Genomic DNA, 23,528 nt, shown 5'->3' with positions numbered 1-23,528 from the left:
GAATAAACCACATTTGAAGAAAATGATACTTTTTAAAATAAAATCAAGTTGTTATTGTTTTATTCATTTCATATGGTAGAACATTCACTTTAAGGAACAACGTCCAAAACGGCGTCTAAAACGGACTTACGGTTTGAAAGTTACACATCTTTACATTTTTCAAAGAAAACAATTATCGCTACAGCACGCGGCGCCACCCACAGTCCGCGGCGCGTAACGAATAGAAGATACGCCTTCGCGGCGCAAACACAGGTTCGCGGCGCGGAACGAGAAAAAGTTACGCCTTCGCGGCGCGCACCCACCTTCGCGGCGCGAACTGGCAAAAACCAGAGATCTCACATCGATTGACAGCATTACGGGATTCATCCCAAAATCCCCAAAACCCAAATCAAGTTATATCATGAACCTCAAATACCACCATATCAGCCACATACATGTTATAACACAAATATAACACACAAAAGGATCATTCAATCATCATAACAGTCATATAATCATACGATTCATCACATCATACAATTCCCATCAAAATCATCCCAAAACCCCAATCCATCATACAACCAATTGACACAAACAATGCATCTAAGTCAGTCTTATTATCTATAATACGATAAAAGATATTAACCGGAAGAGTCCCCCCTTACCTTAGCCAAAGATCTTGATTAGCCCTCTTCCTCTTCTGTTCCTCTTTCACGTATCAGCACTTCTACTCTTCAGCTCCTCTTCCACATCTATTTTCCTTTTTTCCTCAATTCCTTATTTTTATGAAAATAGATTTTAATTTAGTAAAAGGCCTACTAACATAGCACCCCCTCTTTACTAACACCACATCAAGCCCAATAACCTTCTTTTCCACAATTCTTCAATTAAATCCAATCAAATGCCAAATAATTTCAAATAATTAATTTAATTCCAATTTAAATCAATTAATGAAAATATGGGGTGTTACAACTCTCCCCCACTAAAAGAGTTTTCGTCCTCGAAAACATACTTCAAGTGAAAAGTTCCGGATAGGAGTCTTTCATCTAACTCTAGTTCCCAGGTAACATTTCCCTAGTCGATCCTCAAGATTCATCTGACATAACCAACAGGAAGCATGTCTCATGCATTCAATCTCAGCTCTTACGTTGCATTTGACTATCCAAAAGTATACCACTCGCTTTATCTCCAAAAAGGTTAACAACAACAGAACATTGAGGTACAACCTATACAATACGCTCAACAAACGAGTAATACAATTACACAATTTATAGTATGATCACACTTGATCAACAATACAGTAATGCATACCATCTACCAAACATACCAACCTTAGACATACTCTTCCATCTGAGCGATAAAATAATACTTACACTTTTCACCAACCGCTTCCTTCAAGAAACTCAATACTCATATTCCTATACCATTGAATTCCAATTATCTGACTCCTCTTAAGTCAAGCCATCGATTATCCAACACTTTACATTCCACTTTTTCCGCACTGCTCTGACTACTCATCACAATCATCTATACCAAATAGATTTTTGAGTTTTACCCGATTCCGACTCTCTTTACTCATTCGTCCAAGAATCATCCATTATCATTCATGGTACCATTTTACCACTCAGTAATACTTACTCGCACTCAAAAACAAATTCCTGCTTTACTACATCTATTAAACATTCCGGCCATCGGAACGAGTACGCACAAGTAGTTATAATCACACTCATCAGCCTCGATATACCATTGCTTACATACTAGTTCAAACCGAATCCCACTCTTCTTTAAGAATTAAATCCACTTCGTCCTTCATAGAGTGTAATTACTCATTATATCTGGAATTTACCATATCACCTTAATAACAACACAAAATTATTACAGCATCATATAATATCAACTCTTCGTTTTAATTTCACCGAATACATACTCGTTAACTACGTACAACCATAATAACATATTCATCATCTCGGCAATTATTCAAAAGAGTCCTAATTCTTCGATACGACATCATTACCTCCACTAGATTCTAAATCCAACATATAAATCAATACATATCCTCTATGTAGGCTTCCGACATATTAATTCCTCACTGCTCATGAATAGTACTTGCACACTACTCCACATCATACTTTTGCTGTGCGACTCCGATTACTCGTCTTAAGTCACCGTCCAATATGTTGCACTCTTTCCTATTCACTTCCTCATAAGTTCACACAACGTAGTGAGTGATTATCCTCACGGCTTAATATCCATCACAACTTATACCATTAAGGTAACAAAACAAGTTCATCTCATTTATATGATTTCCGTCTACTACCAACAAGAGATTAAGGGTGATCAAGTCCTCAATTTGTCAATAGATAGCCGGCAACCATATTTAAGCATAAACTGTCGTTACTACATAACAGTGTCCTTTCCGAGTTTGCACCCAAACTAATTAACATCGTCATAGTTCAATAATTCAATACGGTGTCCTTCTTCTAGAATATCCTTCCGAAGCTCAAAACATCAGGAACACAAATTCAACCACTCAACCTCATTATACTATTCTCGTTGATTCTGAATCCACCGCCTCTACCTTGGTAATTCAAAGTCAACCTGTCGATCAACTCAGCATCAGCTTTCTGACCTTCTCTAATCTCGTCAAGAATACCACTAGTAATCTCCTAGCATACCCAATCTAACACTATTACAAGTTCCTTCACATACCAACTTGAGTCTCTAAATTGTCCAATTAAATCCAACTCCTTCACCATTAGCACCGACGTATTTAAAGACTTCCTACGCAACACAATAACACAACATTCATAACTCGTGGTTTCACTCCCAATCTCATGACTTATCTCGCATACCAATATTATTTCACTCGGAATCTCAACAAAGTCTTCCTCATATCAATAGGTGTTAGAAATTCTCTACAATTCTTCTTTTATACTTGTCGTTACTTTGGCATCACAAATACGACTTCAATCGTTCTAAAGTTTATTCCACCTTTACTACTAATTCACTTCTCACTAAAATCCATCGGTACTCAAATCATCTTTATGATCGAACATCTCATCAACTTATTCATCAACAACATGTTCTACTCCACGTCGTTTCAAACAATCGCGGTAGTAGGCATTCTTATTCAACAAGCTTCACGCTTCCATAACCGACTTCAGAACATCTCCTCATAGGGTCACTCTACTGTATTTATAACTCTTCCATAAATTAGAACACAATCCCTCCTCCTCGTAGGTTCAAACGGCACATTAATCCGACACTCGGAACCCAAGATATGAATTTTCCAATCATTGCCCGAAAATGCAACACTGACATCATGCAGCGACACTCTATACGATATATCCAAAACTCCTCAATTGGTAAATTCAATTCTTAAAATTACTTCTCAAAAAACCTTCCAAGTATTCCTTCGATCCATTCAACACTGACACTGACATCCCGTGCAGTACCAATAAACAAGTCTAGTTATAAGAACAAGAGTAACTGTAACTTCACTTCTTTCCCACGTCATCCTGTCACGATTAATTATGTTACAGATGCTGCAACTATTTTTATAACAAAGTTCATCTCGTTAGCTTTCCGACACTTCAAACGGAACTCAAATCGGATGCCCGGAACTCCAGTTATGAATTTTCGAAGTTCTGCAGCTATTCAGCAATTTTCCTGCGTTTTGCTTACGAAAATTTCACTCCACAACTCATTTTCTTCATCTAGATCAAATTCCAAACAGCCCCTTATCATATCTCTTCACTTCCAAATATTCTTATAACTTGAGTAACATATCCCATCACCGAAGTGCGATTTCTGGAACATTACGATAGCAATCCTCTTTGCAACTTGCAGCTTAACCTCTTCCGAGACGCAAGGCTACTCAACTGACAACTTCGCAGCACACCAGTAGAGCTGACACATTGCAACTTCCCAATTTCCTTCTCTTACAATAACTTTCAATTACCTCTAATCATCTTCCTTCAAGATGTTCCAACTCAATTCCCAGTGAAGTCTTAATTCCAAGTCACCTTCAATTCGGGAAACAACAAACTCCAACAACGCTCGCACTGTTGCCAACAACAGCCTACTGAATCAATCTTTTTACAACTGAAACATAACCGAGAAGCGAAGCTTCTCCCCCACTTGTTTCAATCCAACACCTGCAATAAACAACCAAGTACCGACAGTGATTCACTCACATGTCGCGTACCAAGGAATTAAATGCCGACAATATACAACTGTCGCGCAACTCAACTGACTCAACAATTGGCCGGACGGACCGACCTGCTCTGATACCACTATTGTAACACCCTTCTAAACCCCGCGGAAATTAATAAAATAATTCAGAGTAAAACATGAAAACAAGGGTGCCACAATTCAATTTAAAACAAATTATCATAAATCAATTGTCATGCTTCACTTAGGGGAAAATCATCCATTTAACAAAATCATGTTTCTATACAGCGGAACATTAATCAACAGATAAGCATAACATCACCTATGCACTATCTCACAAAATTACTCCAATAACAACAAAATAGAGTATCATCATAAACTCTAAACTAACGTTCCCCCAGTGTTACAATATCAGAGCATGACACCGACGCTATACCAAATAAACTGACTCATGAGCTAATCCTCACCGAGCCAAAAGCCGCTACTCGCCAATCTGAAATCATCAAAGTAAGGGTGAGTCTCATTCACAATTAACAAATGTTATCGAATCATAAACAATAACACATCATAGTCACATTATTCATCCAATTTCGTTATATTCAGATTGTCAGGAAGTACTCATCAACACACAACACAAATAGAATACATTACGAAGGGCAACACCATAATTCATCCAAACAAATCATAACCATCACACAATCATCACATATTATAACATTGGACAATCTTCCATTCATGTTATAATAACACAAGTAACCTAATGCAAATGCAACTATATGCATGTGGTACCAAAATCTGGGATAACCCAACTCACCGATCCACCATCGTCAAGGATACGGCAACACCCACTCACTAATTCCACACAATGGGAATTAGCTACCACTGATCCACCATCGTCAAGGATCAGCCACATAATGATTATGAAATGCATGTATCAACCATAACATGCCTATCACCCACATAAATCAACCAATGTCATAATCATCAACCACCACAATAATCAATAGCCATACACAGTTATGCTATTTCTCAACCACAATAAAATACATATTTTACATCAACCATATATGTATAACAAATACCAATTACAACCACAACATCATAACAGGTAAATCATTCATCATACAGTGCAACAACAATAACATCCCTTACAATCGTGTACCAAGTACAACAAAGCAACTCGTCAACGACAGAGTATTTACCTCATCATTCATCAAAACACATGATAGCCATATTTACCATGATCAACAACCATTTGCACAATTAACAGGATCAACCACATTATCACAACATACATCATTGCACATATTCAACTATGCACACAACAACCATTGCACCTCATCAGCTATGCAAAACCAGAATAAACCACATTTGAAGAAAATGATACTTTTTAAAATAAAATCAAGTTGTTATTGTTTTATTCATTTCATATGGTAGAACATTCACTTTAAGGAACAACGTCCAAAACGGCGTCTAAAACGGACTTACGGTTTGAAAGTTACACATCTTTACATTTTTCAAAGAAAACAATTATCGCTACAGCACGCGGCGCCACCCACAGTCCGCGGCGCGTAACGAATAGAAGATACGCCTTCGCGGCGCAAACACAGGTTCGCGGCGCGAAACGAGAAAAAGTTACGCCTTCGCGGCGCGCACCCACCTTCGCGGCGCGAACTGGCAAAAACCAGAGATCTCACATCGATTGACAGCATTACGGGATTCATCCCAAAATCCCCAAAACCCAAATCAAGTTATATCATGAACCTCAAATACCACCATATCAGCCACATACATGTTATAACACAAATATAACACACAAAAGGATCATTCAATCATCATAACAGTCATATAATCATACGATTCATCACATCATACAATTCCCATCAAAATCATCCCAAAACCCCAATCCATCATACAACCAATTGACACAAACAATGCATCTAAGTCAGTCTTATTATCTATAATACGATAAAAGATATTAACCGGAAGAGTCCCCCCTTACCTTAGCCAAAGATCTTGATTAGCCCTCTTCCTCTTCTGTTCCTCTTTCACGTATCAGCACTTCTACTCTTCAGCTCCTCTTCCACATCTATTTTCCTTTTTTCCTCAATTCCTTATTTTTATGAAAATAGATTTTAATTTAGTAAAAGGCCTACTAACATAGCACCCCCTCTTTACTAACACCACATCAAGCCCAATAACCTTCTTTTCCACAATTCTTCAATTAAATCCAATCAAATGCCAAATAATTTCAATTAATTAATTTAATTCCAATTTAAATCAATTAATGAAAATATGGGGTGTTACACCAAACCCTAGTCTGTTGATCTGAGTAATCCTGTACTTAGATGACTGGGTATCTTAATCAATCATAGGTGTAATAATGAGGCTTTTGAGTCTTATGATTGTATTAGAGACTAATCCCTCTATTGATTGATCCTTTGCCTGAGTTTTCTTGTCTTTGAACACCCTTGATTGAATGTTAGGCTGTTCTGGATACTTGCTTCGACTTGATGAAAAATCCTGAAGATATGTCATCTCAGGGGGGTCAAAAATTAGGGTATGACAGATGCCCCTATTTAAGTTTCTTTTATCTGGAGGGAGAGAGATTGAGATCTCGATCTCTCCTGCATAAAAGAGACTTAAATATCAAAGAATGCCCGAATTTTGGGCGCTCCTGAGATGATAAAATCTTTGCATAATTTGATCCCGTTGTCGCACTTGGCGGGGGACGAGGAGACAAACTCTTGCAGAAATACTTGTTGTGGATTCTGGTGAATGGATGGCCATGTAGGATGCGCAATCCATCTTCTTTAACTAAGTGTTGATACTTAGAAAAAGGTAAACAACCTCCCCCTTGTTTCGGATGTCCATATCTCGAAACTGGTCTCAGTTGCGTTTGGACAATATCTCAGATAAAGAGAAAATTTCCAACGGTTTGTTTCCTCATCAAACTTCTTACCAGCACTTGGAGGTAAGATACCATTTGACGGTAATAAAGAAACTTCAAGGGTTTGTTTCCTCATCAAACTTCTCATCAGCACTTGGAGGTAAGATACCATTTGATGGTAATAAAGAAACTTCAAGGTTTGTTTCCTCATCAAACTTCTTACCAGCACTTGGAGGTAAGATACCATTTGATGGTAATAAAGAAACTTCACCATCTTCCCTTTTGACCTGGCATCTTTGAAAGATTGTCATATGGGCCCGCTCTTTTGAGGGGCTAATGACTTTGTTTGAAGGCGGACGGACTGTTTTCGGGGTGGAAACTGCCATTCGTCGACTGGTGCCTGGGGAATCAACAAACTGTTTTCCTAAGGGAAAACTACCATTCATCGACTCTGTGGGGAACTAAACATCCCTGAAACAGACAAACTGTTTGAAGAAACTGCCATTTGTCGATCTCTTGAGTATTTAACAGACAAACTGTCTTTCCTTGGGGAAAGACTACCATTTGTTGACTCCGCTGGGGATCATGAACTATCTTCTGGATGAAGACTACCATTCACTGATTCCGCTGGGGAATCATTTGTCGATCTGCTGGAGATTCTGAATTATTTTCTTTGATGAAGAGTGGCACCTCTTGACCTTGCTGGGGAAATAACAAACCTCTGGGGAATTCCAAAATGCAAAGCAGATTATCTTATGTGAAGAAGACTGTCGAGTGTCGCTCTACAGGAGAATCTCGGCTGAGGATTTCCAAAAGTGAACAAACTATCTCTTTGAGGGAGACTACCATCTATTGACTTGCTTGGGGAGATCCTTGTGTATGAACTGTTGTCTCGAAGGAAAAAAGTTCCTCCGGAACTTGCAGGGGAAACTTGAGTTCATGCCTCAATGACTCGGGCATTCACATGATCAAAGCCTGACTCGACTATGCAGTTATGATGTAATGTATGCATGAATATTATGACAATGATAAAATGTAAAGTGAATGTGAATAGAATTGTCGCGGATGTAAAATCCTAAGATACGACTTGAATTCTTGTTGATCAGAAGATGTCCTCTTCTTGGAGTTTGAACTCTCTTGGGAATATCTGGTTATCAGTTGTCCGCTGTCCGAAGTAAGTAATATGAATTGAAGTGAAGATCCGTCATCGGGAGATGTTCGCAAAGCGACCTCATGGGGAAATCTAGGTTCCCGGAGTCTCAACCGTTCTCGGAGCAACTGTTTGCATTCTTCCTATTGTTTGTAAACCTTAGAAAGAAATTTCACCTTTATTTTTGCAAGTAAATTCATTTTATTTTATGAAAACATTTGTTTCAAGAAAAATGACGGTTTAAACTTAAAATGCATTTCAAGAAACTGAATAAGACTAGATTGCAAAGGAAAAGCACAAGGCTCAAATTATTATATATGGAATGGTAATCAGCCAAATGCTTGATTCCATGGAGTATTTACAAAGTTGGAAATTGGTAATTTTCGGGAAAAGGGCTACGATGAAACGTGACGACCGTTATCTTTCCCTTCCACTCCAAGTTGCGCTGTATTCCTGCTTCGTAGAAGATGACCTACTGCTGATGAATACTCCGCTATGGATTTTGAATGATCAAGTTTTGTCCTGAACACAGTTACTTGCCATATATCCCTAACTTTTGCGTAAACTACCCCTTTCGGGTTTTAAGTCTACCGGGATTGATTAATATATATTTTTTTTATGTCTCTAATTTTTGCCTGAATCGCCCTTTCGGGTTTTCGATTCACCGAGACGCTCTTTTTTGCCTAAGTCGCTCTTTGCGAGTTTTCAACTTAGCGAGCTGTTCTTTTGTTTATTTAGGCGAAGTATTTCTTGACTGCGTCGACGTTCACAGGACGGGTGAATTCTTCTCCATCCATAGTCGTGAGTATTAAGGCTCCTCCTGAGAAAGCTCTCTTGACCACGTAGGGGCCGTCATAATTGGGAGTCCATTTCCCTCTCGAATCTGTGAGAAAAGATTGAATCTTTTTGAGTACAAGGTCGCCTTCCTTGATGGTGCGAGGTCGAACCTTTTTGTCGAAAGCTTTGTTCATTCTTTGTTGATATAGCTGTCCGTGGCATAAAGCTGTCATGCGCTTTTCTTCGATTAAGTTCAATTCATCGAATCTGCTTTGACACCACTCGGCTTCTGTTAATTTTGCCTCCATCAAGACTCTCATTGATGGAATCTCAACCTCTATAGGTAGGACTGCCTCCATGCCATATACAAGGGAGAAAGGAGTTGCTCCAGTCGAAGTACGTACTGATGTACGGTAACCATGAAGAGCATACGGGAGCATTTCATGCCAATCTTTGTAAGTGATGACCATCTTCTGAATGATTTTCTTGATGTTTTTGTTAGCTGCTTCTACAGCTCCATTCATCTTTGGCCTGTAAGGAGATGAGTTGTGATGTTCAATCTTGAATTCTTCACAAAGCTCCTTCATCATTTTGTTATTCAAATTTGACCCATTGTCAGTGATTATCTTGCTAGGAACGCCGTAGCGACAGATGATGTGATTCCTGATAAACCTGACGACAACTTGTCTTGTAACGTTTGCATATGAAGCTGCTTCAACCCATTTGGTGAAATAGTCTATGGCTACCAAGATGAAGCGATGTCCGTTGGACGCTTTTGGCTCGATCATTCCAATCATGTCGATTCCCCACATGGAGAAAGGCCAAGGGGAAGAGAGTATGTTGAGAAGAGATGGTGGCACATGAATTCTATCGGCGTAGATCTGACATTTGTGACACCTCTTTGCGTACTGGTAGCAATCTGACTCCATTGTCAGCCAATAATATCCTGCTCTCAGTATTTTCCTTGTCATGGTATGTCCATTGGTGTGAGTACCAAAGGAACCTTCATGTATTTCTCTCATGAGTATTTCTGCTTCTTTTCTGTCAACGCATCTGAGCAGAACCATGTCGAAGTTTCTCTTGTACAGAACATCTTCATTCAGGAAGAATCTACAAGCTAACTTTCTCAAAGTCTTTCTATCTTTCTTTGACGCCCCAAGAGGGTACTCTTGCTTTTGAAGAAAGTTCTTGATGTCGTGATACCACGGGTTGTCGTCGATGATTGCTTCTACTGTGAAAACAGGAGCGGGCCCATCCAGGCGCATAACATCGATCCGAGGAATGTCATTCCAATGATTTATCCTAATCATGGAAGAGAGTGTGGCTAATGCATCAGCCAAGTTGTTTTCTTCACGAGGAATGTGATGAAAATCTACCCTGTCGAAGAATGGTAACAATCTTCTCGCGTAGTCTTTGTAAGGAATTAGCCCTGGTTGGCGTGTTTCCCATTCTCCTTTGATTTTATTGATGACCAAAGCAGAATCTCCATATACATCCAAGTGTTTGATTCTTAGATCCATGGCTTCTTCGAGACCCATGATGCAAGCTTCATATTCGGCCTCATTGTTTGTGCATTTGAAAGTTAATCTGGCAGTAAATGGAATATGGGTACCCTGAGGTGTAACAATGATTGCCCCAATTCCTCGTCCATAAGCATTGACAGCTCCGTCAAAGATTAAGCCCCACTGGGATCCTATCTCAGGTCCTTCGTCTGGTAGTGGCTCGTCGTAATCTTTCATCTTGAGGTACATGACGTCCTCGTCCGGAAAGTCGTAACTGGTTGATTCATGACCATTGAGTGGGTGGTGAGCCAGGTGCTCAGCTAGAATGCTTCCTTTCACGGCTTTCTGTGCGTGATACTCAATGTCGTATTCTGATAACAACATCTGCCAACAGGCAATTCTCCCGGTTAAAGCAGGCTTCTCAAAGATGTACTTGATTGGATCCATATGAGAGATCAAACAAGTAGTATGTCGAATCATGTACTGGCGGAGACGCTTGGCAGCCCAGGCCAAAGCACAACACGTCTTCTCGAGCATGGAGTAGCGGGATTCACAGTCAGTGAATTTCTTGCTCAGGTAGTAGATGGCATGCTCTTTTCTCTTCGTCTCGTCTTGCTGTCCAAGGACACAACCCATGGAATCTTCTAAGACGGTTAAGTACATTATCAAAGGTCTTCCTTACACTGGAGGAGATAAGATGGGTGGTTCGAGCAGATATTCCTTAATGCTGTCGAACGCTTTCTGACAATCGTCTGTCCAGACGCAACTTTGATTTTTCCGTAGAAGTTTGAAAATAGGAGCGCAAGTTGCAGTCATGAGATATATGAATCTCGAGATGTAATTCAGACGTCCAAGAAATCCTCTAACTTGTTTCTCGGTTCTGGGCGAAGGCATTTCTTGAATTGCCTTGACTTTGTCTGGATCTACTTCAATTCCTCGTTTGCTGACAATGAAACCAAGGAGTTTTCCTGAGTAGACACCAAAGGTGCACTTGTTGGGGTTCAGGCGAAGCTGAAACTTCCGTAAGCGTTGAAATAACTTTGTCAGATTCTGTATGTGATCTTCTTCATTTTCTGATTTGGCAATCATGTCGTCCACATAGACTTCCACTTCTTTATGCATCATGTCGTGGAAAAGCGTAGTCATGGCCCTTTGATAAGTTGCCCCTGCATTCTTCAGTCCAAAAGGCATAACACGATAGCAGAACGTGCCCCAGGGGGTGATGAAAGCTGTTTTTTCCATGTCTTCAGGTGCCATTTTGATTTAGTTGTATCCTGAAAATCCGTCCATGAATGAGAAAACTTTGGATTTTGCTGTACTGTCTACCAACATATCAATATGTGGTAAAGGAAAATCATCCTTAGGGCTAGCTTTGTTCAAATCTCTGTAGTCGACGCACATGCGGACTTTTCCGTCTTTCTTAGGAACAGGAACAATGTTAGCTAACCACTGAGGGTATTCTGAAGTGACGAGGAAACCTGCGTTGATCTGCTTTTGAACTTCCTCTTTGATTTTCATGGCCATCTCCGGATGAGTTCTTCTTAATTTTTGCTTGACCGGAGGGCATTCTGCTTTTAATGGCAAGTGATGCTCCACTATACTGGTATCCAACCCTGGCATATCTTGATAAGACCAAGCGAAGACATCTGAGAATTCTTTGAGCAGCTGTATCAAACTCTCTCTGATCTCTGAACTGAGCGAAGCTCCAATCTTAACCTCTTTTCTGTTTCCATCGGAAGCAAGGTTAATGATCTCTAGAGGCTCATTGTATGGCTGAATGGCCTCTTCCTTTTGTTGAAGTAACCGTGAAATTTCCTTTGATATTTCTTCGCCTTCCTCTTCCTCTGCCTCAAATACAGGAAACTCAAAGCTTGGAGAAGTCATACGGTCGCACGTTTCAACGGGGTATTTTATGATTAATCTGCATATGTGTGATAAGTTTTATTTAGACAACGAGGGAAGACTCGGTGTATGCAGTTAATGGAATATTTTGATGTTTTTTTTTAAGGGTGTTTTTTAGGATTACCAATTTCCGAAAAAAGAAAAGGAAAAACTAAACGAAGGAACAGAATGACATTTTTATTTATTGACAGTCATTTCTTGAAACAAAGACCCTATAAAACAAAACTCTATTGCTTTGGGCGAAGCAAAGAGGGACATTTTCCTAAGAAATAGTAAAATGCAAAGCCCTATGAAACATCTCTTCACCCTGGGCTATGGTGAGAGGACAAAATAACGGTGAAAGTTCCTACTTTGGAGTGCGAACAACAGTTGAAACTTCAACAGCTGTCCAGTAGTGGCGAACCCCATTGTGCACTAAGTAATCTGGAACCTTAGGCTTAAGCTGGCCTGTGGTAGGTCTTGATTTACCAACCACTGTCTTTGCAACACTCAGACGATCTTCTTCTACTTCAGCAGACTGAGCGGTGTGAGCATACCCATTTCCAAGTGGAGTATGTCGGTTTTTCTTTTGAGGAAACTTCCAATCTTCTGAATGGAGAGACTCGTTGTCGGAGACACTTTCGAGATCATCCTCTTCTGTATTTTGGTCTTGCTCTTCTCCCAAGATGGCATTGACTAGATATGTGAACTCTAGATCCGTAGCCTCGGAAGGTGACTTGGGGATATAATCCTCAATGATGATTTCACCAGTCGATGATGAATAGCAAGGGTTATATATCTCTTTTGGCTGAGAGAGATACTCAAAATCACTGTTCCATCCAGTTGGAACAATGTCTTCAAGAGAGATTCTTGAACTTTCAGGAGCGGAGTATTTCACCATGTAGTCGAATTTTCCGCTTGGTTCTCCTAATGTATCCCAAGTCTCTTCGGGGATAGGAGGAACTTCTTCTGATGAACCATGACTTCTGGTGGTGAAGCTGTTAGTAACTTCATCACTGCTTGGTTGAGTCTTACTTTCAGATCCTTTAGTCGGATAACAACAAGATGCTTCAGACTCTGGTAGGGAGATGTATCCTGCTTTGTTAAGATAGGATAACCATTCCTTTTCATCGGTGTTTTCTGTACCGATGGTATTGACTGTTTATTGAACAGGTTGAAGAAAACCTCCACTGCAGAAAGTTTCTTGAATAGGGAGAACTACCTCAATCCCTGGAATAGCTTTTGATGATGTTGGAAAGAATCCAATTCCTGTTCTGTTCTTGTTGTTGGTGGGAATATTAATGTGCCCCCAACCACTGGTAGTGCCATCCTTTACAACTTGGATTGCATCTTTGTATGAAGAGATGGATGCTGCTTTCTCCTTTCCTTTGTCTAAGGAAAGTGCTTGGAATTTAGTTCCAACAACTTCTTTTGGTTCTATGTAGGAGAATGATGACAGGTTGCTGACAATTAGAGCTCGTTCTCCACATACGGTTACCAATTTGTCATTTCTTATGAACTTCAGTTTCTGATGAAGTGTTGAAGTAATTGCCCCAGCCTCATGAATCCACGGGCGACCTAGCAAACAACTGTATTGTGCTGGAATATCCATAACTTGGAAAGTGATTTTGAACGTCTGAGGTCCAATAGTTATGGGAAGATCCACTTCTCCGAAAACTGACTTTCTTGATCCATCAAATGCTTTGACGATGACATGACTTTTTCTTAGAGGGTAATCTTCGAAAGATAATCTTGATAACGTTGATTTAGGCATGACATTGAGAGAGGATCCATTGTCTATTAGGACTCCTGTGAGTACATTACCCATGCAGCCAACTGAGATGTGAAGTGGAAGATTGTGGTCCACTCCTTCTTCAGGAAGATCTTCGTCACAGAAACTTAGGTTAGTTCCGGCGGAAATGTTGGCAACGATGTTGTTGAATTGGCTTATAGTGACGCTAGGTTCTACAAAAGCTTGTTCCAAAACTTTCTGTAGAGCTTCCCTATGAGCTTCAGAACTCAATAGCAGGGAAAGAACAGAAATCCTAGACGGAGTATGTAGTAATTGATCTACAATGTTGTATTCACTCCTCTGGATTAACTTCAAGATCTCATCATTTTCTTTCGCTTGATCAGCATTGGTCGGATGATTGTCTTGCCTATGTGGTACTTCCTCCGAAGGTTTCTCCACATTTTCCGTTGTTCTGTTGAAGACCCGTCCACTTCTGGTGACCCGACTAACATCAGCAATGTTGACAACAGACGGTAATGGTATTTCCTTACCATTTTCAATGAATGTAGCGTTGTACTTGTATGGTATAGCCTTGCTGGACTCATACGGTACAGGACCTGGTAAGTAGATGACTAGTGGTGCAACTGCTGTCTTCCTGCTATCATACTTGACTTGCATTAGTTTAACTTGATTAATTTGAGGGGATACGGTAAAGACTTCGTCATCTTCTCTGTTGGCAAGAACAGTAATGGTATTGTCATCCATCAGCTTTTGAATGTCGTTGCGAACACGCAAACATCCTCGTGAATTTCTTCGACAGATTTCGCATCTACTGTAAGCGTGGAAATCTGTTCCAAAGTAGGCAAGTCCATTTAAAGTTTTATGGAACCTGACTACCGATCCTTCAAGGTCTTCAACTTTGTAGATTTTGTATTCTCCTGGACATCCTTGAACCATGTTGATGTCATGTTCAGTTCTGACTCGGATATGTTGAATCCATCCTAAGTCCATTTGTTCTTGTAATGCAGCTTGAACTACGGCACACCCTTGATTATTCTTTGGACAAATTTCACATGTGAAGTAGTTGTGAGGTGGTACATGACCGTACCCAGCTTGTTTAGCGTGCGTCCTGACAAGATTTTCCCCTATCTGACAAATGTCGTAGATTTGAATGACGTTGGGGTGTTGATCTATCAGATTTACTGAAGCTTCTTTATGCTGCGGCAAAGGATTTGCTTGGACGTTTGGATTAGTATCTTTGAAGGATAGCATTCCGCTTTTCACTAATCGTTGGACGTCAATCTTGAAAGGGAAACAGTTCTCAATATTGTGACCTGGTGCCCCCTGATGATAGGGACAAGATTGGTCAGCCTTATACCATGGTGAGGAACTGTTTGTAGGATTTGGAGGACTCCTTGTCTGAATGAGTCCTTTTGCCAGTAATGTTGGAAACAATTCTGCATACGGCATTGGTACGGGGTCAAAGGCAGGGTACCTTGGAGCCCGATTGTTGTAATTTGGAGGTCGAACCTGCTGCTGCGGTTGCTGCGACCTTTGTTGAATTTGTTGTTGCGAGACCTGAGGTTGATAAGCTGACGCTGAGTTAACAACCGGAGTTATTGTTGCAACTTGAGGTTGGAATTTCTTCTTGATTTTGTGCAAGACATTGCTGACATCTTGATCCTTTTTCTTCTGGAAAGAACTTCCATACTTCCTTGGACCAATAGAAGATTCTGGTTCTTTGTTCAGGCGTCCTTCCCGAACTGCTTCTTCTAAACGCACACCCATGTTTACCATCTCGGTAAAGTCACTTGGTGCACTTGCAACCATTCGTCCGTAGTAAAATGGACTCAAAGTTTTGAGATAGATTTTTGTCATTTCTTTCTCTTCAAGTGGTGGACAAATTTGAGCAGCAACTTCACGCCATCTCTGAGCGTATTCCTTGAAGCTTTCTCTATCCTTTTGAGTCATGGCCCGGAGTTGATCTCTGTCGGGAGCCATATCCAGATTGTACTTATATTGTTTGACGAAGGCCTCTCCGAGGTCTCGAAAAGTACGAATCTCTGAACTGTCCAAGTTCATGTACCATTTGAGTGCAGCACTAGTCAGGCTGTCTTGAAAATAATGAATGAGTAATTGTTGATTATCAGTCTGAGTTGACATTCTTCGAGCGTACATCACAAGATGACTTTGTGGGCATGAATTCCCTTTATACTTCTCGAATTCTGGTACTTTGAATTTGTGTGGAATCTTAACATTTGGAACCAGACAGAGGTCTGCAGCATTCTTTCCAAATAGATCTTGTCCTCGGAGAGTCTTGAGTTCCTTCTGCATTTGCAGAAACTGTTCTTGGAATTCGTCCAATCTTTCATACACGCCAGCATCCTCACTTGGAGCGTGATGATATACTTGTCCGCCTTGCGGGGGAAAAGTATGCATAATGGGCTGTGGAGAAGCCATGACAGCAGATCTCGGTATCTCAGCATTCTGTTGTGCGAAACCCATTGCCGTTGCTCTTGGAACTTCAATTTCCAGAGGTTTGTAACCCTCCGGTGGACGCATATCCATGGTGACTTTTGGAGCTTCAGAAGCTGGAGGTATGTACCCTTCTGGAGTAAAGTTATACGGCATGCCCCAAGGTCGATCAGGCGGCATGGTATACTGAGGAATAGGAGTAGAAACAATCTCGGAAACCACAGTCCTTTGTGGTTCTTCTGGCGTTGGTCAATTCTGCGCAACTACCAGGGCTTCTACCATACTATTGAGTCTTTCAACAGTACCTTTGAGAGTATTAATCTCTTCTCTGAGTTCTTCATTCTCTTGCTCAAAGTCTTCCATTCTTTTCTTGCGACTTGAACGAGTGTTGTATGGATGAGACAGCTTGAAAGTCTTGGTTCACCTCCTTCTCCACCTCTCTTTCTGGAGAAAGGAAAGTAACTCTTAGATCCGCGACAATTCTCGTGTTAGTGCGTACGACTAAAGCGATGTATGATATGCAATTAAGTTAATATTTTTCAAGGAAACACCATAATTACGTTATGAAACATCAAACTTTTATTGATTAAGCGAAAACGCCGTTTTTACACACTTTGAAAATGGAAATACAGAGAAACTGAGAGAAAGGACTCTAAAACTTTGATGATGAGCCGACTTCACGTTCTAACATCTTCTTCTGTTTCTTGAGCTGAGCGTTCTCTGACGTGAGCTGATCGATGATCCAGGAAGCAGGAGGGATATGATGAGAAAGTGACGTTTGTGTCACTTGTCGATCGAGCACTTCAAGTAACTCATCCTTCCTTCTTAGGATGTTCTGAATCTCAACATTTTCCGTGTTGACAATTCGATACTTGTTCCTCCAAGCATTCCTTTCTTGGCATACCTTGTTTAATGCCGCTTGCAGTTTTTCAACATCGGTGGAGAAAAGGTAAATTGGTTCCCTTAGGGGAGTAGGTTCTTGATGTTGATATGGAATCCTGAGCTTGAATGCTCTGACGCGTACCCATTGAAGGTAAGGATCCAGGGAGATGCAAAGATGTTTTCCTAACAATCTTCTCCCTTTGCTGTGAACAAGACGCCAGGCTTGGACAATTTCCTTCTTCAGCATGTTGCCATGATCGTCGATGTTCTTGAAGAACAGACCCTCCAATTGGATGTTACTTGGTATATTTTTCATGGGATAGCCGTATTGACGACGGGCTAAAGCTGGATTGTAACTGATTCCTCCCTTAGTTCCAATAAGGGGTATGTTGGGGAAACTTCCGCAACTGAAGATGATCTTGGTTTCGTCGTTGTCAGGACTACACCAATCAATGTCTGTATGAGTGAGAGACATGATTTTCTGTGACCAGTAAAGGCCATCCCTCATGTTCCAGAAAGTGCTAGACTTTGGCAGGTGCGAAACGAACCATTCGTATAACAACGGTACGCAGCATGTAATTAATCCTCCTCGCTGCAGGTTTCTTGAATGCACAGAGTGATAAGCATCCGCAAGCAAGGTTGGAACTGGATTTCCAATTAAGAAGATCTTAATTGCGTTGATGTCGACAAAATCGTTAATGTTAGGAAACAAAAACAATCCGTAGATAAGCAAAGCCAAGATTTCCTCAAAAGCGCTCATATCTTGGATGCTGACGAGGTACCGAGCTTGATCAAACAGGAATTTGGAGGGCAATCCTTGAATTCCTCCTCTACTCACCATATGAGTTCTGATGTCGACTACGTTCAAAGGAGTAGTTGCAGCAATGATAACGTCGTCAGGATTCTTTTCCAAACCGGAGTACGGATCTTGCGCGTACACGAGTATTCCAATCAGACGAGAGTGCTCCTCCAACGTAGGCATGAGCTGATAATCTGGAAAGGTGAAGCAGTGATACGTTGGATCGTAAAACTGCACCAAGGTGGGAAGAATTCCATCCACAATGTTGGTATTGAGCAAAGGCAGAAGTTTTCCATACTTCTCCTTGAAAGCCTGGGGGTTGACCACCAGTTTTCCGAGCTTTCCCAGTTCCTCGACCTGGGGAATCTTGGAGGTGTATTTCCTAGCTCTTTTTCTTCCATAATCCATGGTATAGATCCTTAAGTCCTTTCTCCGTTTCTCTCTTTCTATGAAGTTCAAAACGTCCGTTATTTAGTTTCCTTGAAAAACGACTCGAAAAAGACTCTTTTTTTTAGTTGTTTATTAATGAATGATGCATGAATGCATGAATGCACACACAAGAGTTTTAAACAAACATGGCGTTGAAGGGTATAGTGGTCATGAAGTCAAAACGCAAACCTCGCCCCAATGGTAAACTAAGGTTAAGGATTTTTGTACCTGTAGAACGGGTTCTAGGGGTCTCAGAGTTTTTGCTCAACCTTAGAGATACGTTGATTGGTATCTATAAGAGAGTTTTCTCTGAGTGTAGTATCTGCGTGACAATTACTTCCGTAATCACCGCTCTACGTCCTAAAAAAGGCTTTAAGTGGGGTTAATGTGTTTCTAGGTCCTCCTGGTACAAATCAGTCTCGGAATGCAGTGGCGCAGTTAATCACAACCAGCCAGGCAAATCCCAAGAGTAGACTTGGAAACCAAGATTAGAGGGCCTTCACCGGGAAGACATCCTCCATCCTATCTTATGTTGCACTCAAATCCGGGTATAGGATTTCTCACCACAAGGGGGAATCAAGCCCTTTCCCGATATAGAATAAACAAAGTAAACAAATATATAAGCAACAATCACATGATATGACACAGAGGTTAGGCAGGACCTCTCTTGTTTGAGGGGGAATTTGGCATCCCTAATTCCTCATTGGGGCTGGACCAGCAACAGGTCAACCATTGGTTTGGATGAAAAACCAAGGTTTTTAACACTTATATCCCCAGCAGAGTCGCCATTTTTCTGTGGTGGTCGTTTTCTTTACCTCCCCGTTTCACTTGGGAGGACGGCACGCTAAACCCTTCACGCGAAATTTGGAAGGAGAATGCGCCCGTGGTGGGATGAATTTTATTTCAGTTCTTCCTACGATATCACACGAACTTTCTTATTTGTCCTACGAGTAGGAAAGGGGAAAAAAGATCTCAACTAAACCCTAAGAGTTTGCTAAGTGTGGGGATTTCACCTAGACTAGAAATTCTGGAGTCCGGGGGGTCGGTTATACATAGGGAAGTGTTTAAACACCCTACATATCTGTAGTACTCTACAGGAACCTTCTCTGTGTCATTGTGATTGTGTTTGTTGCTAATGATTTGGAAAGTTTCTCCTTTGTGTTAGGAGAAGGAATTGAATTGATTTGAAAAGACAGACAGACAGACAGACTGACTATTTTTGGTATTTTTATTAGCTCGCTGAGATTCCTTGTGAACCTCATGCCTACATATCCCTAGTGGAAGTCAGAGCTTAATGTAGTTCGGGGAACTAACTAGGGAAATTAATTGTTTTTGGTGCCTTGCTTGAAGCTCAAGGTTGAAGCTTGGAATTAAATCTCTGTTTACAGTAAAGAGACATGAAATCATCTCTACAGAGAGGTATTTGTACTATTCTACCACAAACATTTAAAGGAGTGACAGAATAACTGAATTCATTTCATTCAAGAGGGGGACCTTACTTGTGTATGTGCAAGTATACCAGTCAAATGCCTCTTAAATGAAAGATAGATGCTCATCCAAATTAGGGAAAGTTACCACATGTCTGGGTTTTACTGCCAGCTCATGCCTTTCAAAATCCTAAATGGGAGACTTGATTAAAATTGAAATGAAATGTTTGTTTTGTTTGAATGTGGTAGAGTAGTAAAAATATCTCTCTATAGAGATAAGCTATGTCTATCTATTGTATAAAAGATTTGACTTTAGCTGGCTTGTATGAGGCCCAAGCTTGAGGCTTTTTGATTGATTAATTAATATTATTGACTCTGGGAGATGACTCCACTGGGGATTGATTACAGGGTATTTTTGTGTTCTGTACAAAGCCCAGAATTGAGGCTGACTCTACTTAGGGAGACTCTATTTATGTGCCTTGTACAAAGCCCAAGGTTGTGGCTAACTGTTGAGGATGATTGAATGAATGACTCTATTTTATGTGCCTTGTACAAAGCCCAAGGTTGTGGCTGACTCTAGCTAAGGGAAAACATTATTTTCTGCCTTGTACAAAGCCCAAGGTTGTGGCAGACTCTTTTTTAAATGAATTGAGTATGGACGACTCTATGGGAAAAGATCCTAGGTGTTAGGAATCTTTGACACATGAAAGTATGGTTTATCTGCCTTGTACAAAGCCCAAGGTTGTGGCTACTGAGTGATGAAGAACTCACTGGGGAGACTCTATTATCTGCCTTGTACAATGCCCAAGGTTGAGGCTGACTCATGACAGGGGAGTTTTATTATTTGGTGCCTTGTATGAAGCCCAAGGTTGAGGCTAACTATTTTTGTTGGTTTTGACTCTACTGAGGATTTTTATTTATTGAAAGACTGTTTTTCTTTGGAAGCTAACCCTTTCCAGGGATTTTGACTCAGCTGGAGAAAATTGTCTATTAACAAACTGGTTTTGTCATGTTTTTTGGAGGCTGACCCTTTCCAGGGGTTTTGACTCTTTTGGGGAAATTACCTCCTAAGAGAACTGACATTTTTATTGACTTTGGAGGCTAACCCTTTCCAGGGGTTTTTATTGACATGAAGGAATGTGTGGAAGCTAACCCTTTCCAGGGATGATTTTAATTGATTTTGGAGGCTAACCCTTTCCAGGGAATTTGTTGAAAATGATGGCAGAAAGATTATCTAATGGAGACTTCTTGTTTATAGCCCAAGATGAAGGCTGACACATGTTGAGGAGAAAATAAACATAGATTCTAGACTCTGCTAAGGAAGATTGATGAAGATAAGGGTGACAGAGACTGTCCATGTCTCTCATTCCAAAAATGTACTCAATGTAGAATTGAGACAAACTTAGCTTGTTTAAAGTCTGGTTTAAATTGGAAGAAACTCACCAGGGTAGGCTAAAAGGTGACTAAAGACCTGTTCCTATGTTTATAAGAAACCTGATGGGTCCTTGTATACAAGCTCAAGAGGAAGCTGGAAATGCTTTTAAGAAGCCTGTGGGTCCTTGTACAAAGCCCAAGAGGAGGCTAATCGAGGGTCCTTGTTATAGCACAAGAGAAAGCTATGTAGTTTTGAACTTATTTTGGCTCTAAGCAAATGGGTAAGAGGTTTCACCGGGAATAATTCCTCTTTGGGTGGATGTGTCCTATTATTTGGATTCTAAGGTTTTTACCAAGATGTTTCACCGGGAATAATTCATCTTGGGGGTTTGAACTACAGATCTCTAATTAGGAAAGAGCCTTCACCGGGAAGACATTCTCAATCCTAGGCCATATTCCTATAGTATATATATATATATAGTTTAACTGTCCTAGGGTTTATACTCAAACGTAGTTCTAAACTAATATATATGCACAGTTTATATTTGACAGTAATTTAAATAAAGACTGTAAATTGAAAGCTTGTAAAGCCTAACCTGGATGGAGTGGAGGCCATTGAAGAAGTATGTACAGAGCCTCAACAATAGTTTTTGTTGTTTTGTTGATAACAGTTGAATATATATGATAAACAGTTAATGGTTTTTGAAAACAGAAGAAGTGAAGATGGACAAAGGTCACATAGGTATCTGAAGAGTTTCACCGGGAATAATGCCCTTCAAATACCAGAAGAATGTTTTGAAAACAGAAAGAAGATTTTGAAAATACAGTTTTGAAAACAAGCTAAGAAGAGAAGGTTTTTTGGGACTTACACTCTATTAGAGGCCCAGTACTTTTACAGTACTGGTTATGAGAGCAATTTGAAAATGATTTTGAATGATACAAGGTTTTGTTGTTTGAAAACCCTAATCATTTGATTTATTCGGAGATTGAAAACAGTTTTGAAAATTGACAAAAGTCAACTTAATTAGGGTAAAAACAAAGACTTTTTAACTAATTAAGACCTAAACAATTAGGGTTTTATCATAAAATTATTTACAAAGTGATTAGGTTAAAATAAAGTGATAATATATATTTAAAGTATTTAAGAAAACACTTAAAAACATACTATTTTAAACCTAATTAAAATTCAAGAAATAAATAATATTTTTATGATTTTTTTGACTATTCACAAAATAGATATATTAAATAATAGGTGTATGAAAAATGAAGTGAAAATGATTTAATTTGATAGGTGAATTAATTGTGTGAAGTTGTGAAGAAATTTAGTGTGAAAAGTGATAAAAAAATGGTTTTGTCACCTAGAGGGGTTGAACTCACGCCCTCCAAGTTATTGGCCAAAACACCCACCATCTGGGCTACGCGCGCAGTTTGTTTAAGATGCACATCCAACTTATTATATTTTCAAACAAGTGGCAAAACATTGAAAAATAAATGAAGCAAAAAGTCTGGGGCGAGGGGGATTCGAACCCCAGACTTGAGGCATGATGAGACTAAGGGCGTATGTGTGGCCACTGGGGCAAGTTTGTTCAGTCGTTTATAAAACACCTATCACTCAAAATAAAATAAACTTTGCCCTGAGATTTCAAAAATGGGGCGCTTCACCATCTTCGTCTTCAACCTCAAGTTCTCCATTTTTGAATTTCTGAACTTACTCGTTTCTCAACTATTTGCAACGATGTAAACATGAAACTTGCTCTAAATTCACTCACGATTTTGAATATGTAACTAACATGGATTAATATTAACTACATCTAACTAATTTACCAGAAATTGTGAAGAACCCTAAAATTTCAAAATCAAATTAAATGACTATACTGAAAGATAAATGAATGATGATAGAGGGTTTTCAATCCTCTGATGATGCTGAACAAGATAGAATCGAGCTATTTCACAAAGAGTGCTTAAATTAGAGAGGTGAAGTTTAGAAACTTACCTCTGAAAATGGAGGTCGTGAGGATGATAGAGAGCACCTGGGCTTGAATGAATGATCTCAATAGC

This window comes from Vicia villosa, linkage group LG6 (assembly GCF_029867415.1).
Source record: "Vicia villosa cultivar HV-30 ecotype Madison, WI linkage group LG6, Vvil1.0, whole genome shotgun sequence".
Classification (NCBI taxonomy): Eukaryota; Viridiplantae; Streptophyta; class Magnoliopsida; order Fabales; family Fabaceae; genus Vicia; species Vicia villosa.
The sequence above is the reverse complement of the archived record's forward strand: the minus strand, read 5'-3'. Positions refer to the sequence as shown.